This window comes from Castor canadensis, chromosome 10 (genome assembly GCF_047511655.1).
Source record: "Castor canadensis chromosome 10, mCasCan1.hap1v2, whole genome shotgun sequence".
Taxonomy (NCBI): Eukaryota; Metazoa; Chordata; class Mammalia; order Rodentia; family Castoridae; genus Castor; species Castor canadensis.
In genome coordinates, this window is record NC_133395.1 from 6915634 (window position 1) to 6919140 (window position 3507).

The following is a 3507-nucleotide window of genomic DNA, read 5'->3' on the forward strand; positions in this document are numbered from 1 at the left end:
CAATGACTGATGGGTGAGTATTTTGAACAATATGTGTTATGATAATAATTTTATCCAAGCACAGATGCAAGTTGCAATGGGTTCAATACTCATTAAGAACTTGTGGTACTCAAAATGTCACTAAGTATTTTCCATAGATGAGCACAGCTGTGTTTACAGGTGACCCTGGGAAGGACAGCTGGTTGTCAGAGTTTGAGCTGCCAGAGGTGAGCTGAAGTACAGGAGGCTAACAACTTGTCCTTTCTGTTCTACCTTCCGTGACCTTCTCTTCTCCTTCACACTCTGGGAAATCATTTTGCCTCTGAGGACTCTGTTTTCATTTCGGTTATATTTTATTAAGAACACTTTCTCTCCATTATAAATGCTTTGCAGGTTATTTCTTTATTGCTATAGTGATTTATCACTTTTACTTTTGACTTTTAGCTGACTTAATCAAACTTCTAAACTTTAAATTTCCTTACCTGTATCTGTATTCAATTTATGCTCCTGCAAATTTTGAATCACCTTTGTGATTTTTTTCTCTATTTCTTTTAATGCTTCTACTTCAAAGACTCTTAGTGTTAACTTTTTCTTTGCTTAAACTGATTCAATTTGTCTTTCTTAGGCTATCTTTTTCTGGTTGCAATTTGTCATTTTATACTTTCAACTCCAATTTTATCAAATTTCTGGTTTCATGTTAAAAATATCAATTCTTATTTCTTAATTTTATGAAATATTTCTAACTCTAGTTTGTGTATTTTTATTATCCTTCCTTATAACTTTTCATCCTAGACTTTACATTTAAAATTTTTAAATTTTAGTTTACTACGTGCTTTATTTCATAAATCTTTAAATGAGTTCTATATACTATATATCTTTTTTCAGGAATTTATTTTCTGAAAAATTCATCACAATTTCAATAAGACAAAATCCTACAGTGTACAACTGAGTGTACAACTGTCCCTCTTCAGCTTCTACAATGGGCAATCGTCGTTCTTCTCCATCCATCAATTTATTCATATAGTCAACATTTTAAATGAAATCATTGTGTGCACAGGAAAGTGTTATTGCTTGGGCTTAATGAAAAAATAAACTGGATCATGGCCAGAAAACCAACTGTGCAGTGTAAATTAATATGTACACACACAAAAGGTGCCATGTGAATGTAAAGGCATGCCTAACACTGTGTGCAAGACAGGAGGATATTAGGAAAGGTGGTGGACAGAATGCTCCTGGCAGAGAGATGAATGTGCAAATGCCCTAAGACAGGAATGACTTTTGTGGTCTTGGACAAATATAAAGATAACTGCAGCTGAAAATGTTCCCCATGAGAACAGGGACATGAGCAGTGTCTGGAGGATAAAGAAAAGTGTTTTATAACTCTGAGAGGTTTAGGCAGAACCCCAAACATTAAATACCTTATAGATCACATGTGCTTCTTTACCAGATCATTGCAGTTCCTGGGAGTAGCATAGATTAAGGAGAGATGACAGCCTCAAAATTAGAAAGTTGTCTGCTGAAGAATGTTCATGGCTTTCACAAGGTTCTGGAAGTGATAAGCAGTTGGATTTGGGTAATGTGTAAGAGGTAGAATCTGCAGAAGGTGGCAATTGGTTTTCTGTGCCACTAGGATATGGCTTCTTGCTGAAATAGGGGACATTGGGTAAAAGTAAGTTTGGGACAAAGATCTTCTATAATTTTGGTGTATGTTGATTTTAAAAAGTTTAAGACATCATATCTTAATTATGCAGTGTCATATATATGAAATGACAGAGGTTCAAACAGAGATATAAATGTGAGCTATCCACAGCACATTGTTGATAGCTTTGAGAATAGCTACTAATTTTTTTCAAACTTCTGACATTTTAAATGCATTTTATTAGCATACATTGTTAGAGAAAATAATGGGATTCTCTGTGATATTTTCACATATGTATGTAATATACTTTGGTCATATTCTTCCCATCCCCATTATCCTTTAAGTTATTAAAAATAGGGAGTGCCTCACAAATTTGCATGTTACCCTATGCTGGAGCCAAGCTAATTTTCTCAGTATCATTCTAATTTTTGTTTAAGTTGTGCTAAAATGATCACTGGAGAAGGCTGCTGAGGTTCTCAGGTCATGCACTAGGTGGATCAAGATTGGGAAGAAGAGACCAGTGAAGGAAATTGATAGTAGATAAACTCAAGGACAAGTGTGTCAACAGTGCCACAGGAAATGGCTGAGAAAAGAACATCTGTCAACCATGTTGACAATAATGCTAAGGAACTCAGAGAATTTAGTGAATGAAAAGTCCAGTGTGTAAGCCATACAGCCACATTTTACTTTTGAAAGTTGTTGCAAAGCTATGGTTTTGAGTTGATGATGAATGCGAAGTGAGAACAACAAAGCAAAGGAAGGAGTGGAATAGACAGGGAATATGGAATCCCAGCAGGTGTTTCTAGTATATGAGGAGTTGGAAGCACATTGAAAATATTCTATCATCACATTAAAATCATCAAAATGCTACCTTTTTTTCTTTGTGGCTCTTATTTTTAAATAAAGAGTTGCATATTTTAATGTCCACATTTTCCCATATTGACAGCCAATGGAATTTAGGAAAATCACAATAAAGGATAAGAGATGATAGAGTGACCACATATGGAAAGATTTTCTGACTACCACACTGAGGATTGCAGAAAATACACTGAAGGTCATGTGAAATGGGTTGGCTCACTGAGACACAGATGTGTGACTGTCAATGCCTGTAGGTGCCCAGCAATACCTGAATAGCATGGCAACAGGTGCTCCTCCATGGCACCCAATAGGGGAGTCAATTTCATAATGACTCTCAATTTACATGTTTCACTGTACTTGACTTAACCCACCTTCTGTGTGTGTGTTACCGCCTCACTGACTCTGCATCATATTTACCCTAAGTGCACATTTACATAGTAAGTAACAGAGAAGTAATCAGGTACATATTTGTTTATCTTCATTTATTTCCTAACCTTGCTTTTGACTTTCATGATATGCAAAGCAAGAAAGTGTTATATTCTGCACTTCATGTTCACCATATTCTGTTCTTATGGGCTGTACTTTCTCAGTTCTACCATCCTCTCCCAGGGCAAAATGAGATTAATAAACTCTAGGGAAAAAGTGTCAGTCATGTCTTTTCTATTACATATTATTTATTTACAAATCAGTTCATGTTAAATTATATGCATTAATATTCTAATCTGCATATTGTAATCAAGTAATTAGAAGTAATTAGTATAGCTTAAGTAGCCTAAAATAGCTGCCTTAAATCTCACAAGCTGTAAGTTTTAGCATTAGGTCTCTACAACATTTATTTAACCATTTAGACATTTTTTTCTGAAAGGATATTTTGAAACTTCTTATAAATCATAGGCTGTCCTTTAAAATTTAATTGAGTACACCCTACATCTAACTCTGAAAATATGCTTGAATTTCACGTTCTCACCTGAATTTTATATGGATGGTATATAATTTTGCAATAATTATGGCAGGATAATATCCTCCAAGAT

General features: G+C 34.8%; 1 non-coding gene across 1 annotated transcript; it reads right to left on the bottom strand.

The window, feature by feature from the left end:
- Window positions 1-1967: 1967 nt before the first annotated feature.
- Window positions 1968-2073, bottom strand: LOC141413154 (U6 spliceosomal RNA). Its single transcript, XR_012437972.1, has one exon. It is a non-coding gene; the product is annotated as a U6 spliceosomal RNA (small nuclear RNA).
- Window positions 2074-3507: the final 1434 nt, after the last annotated feature.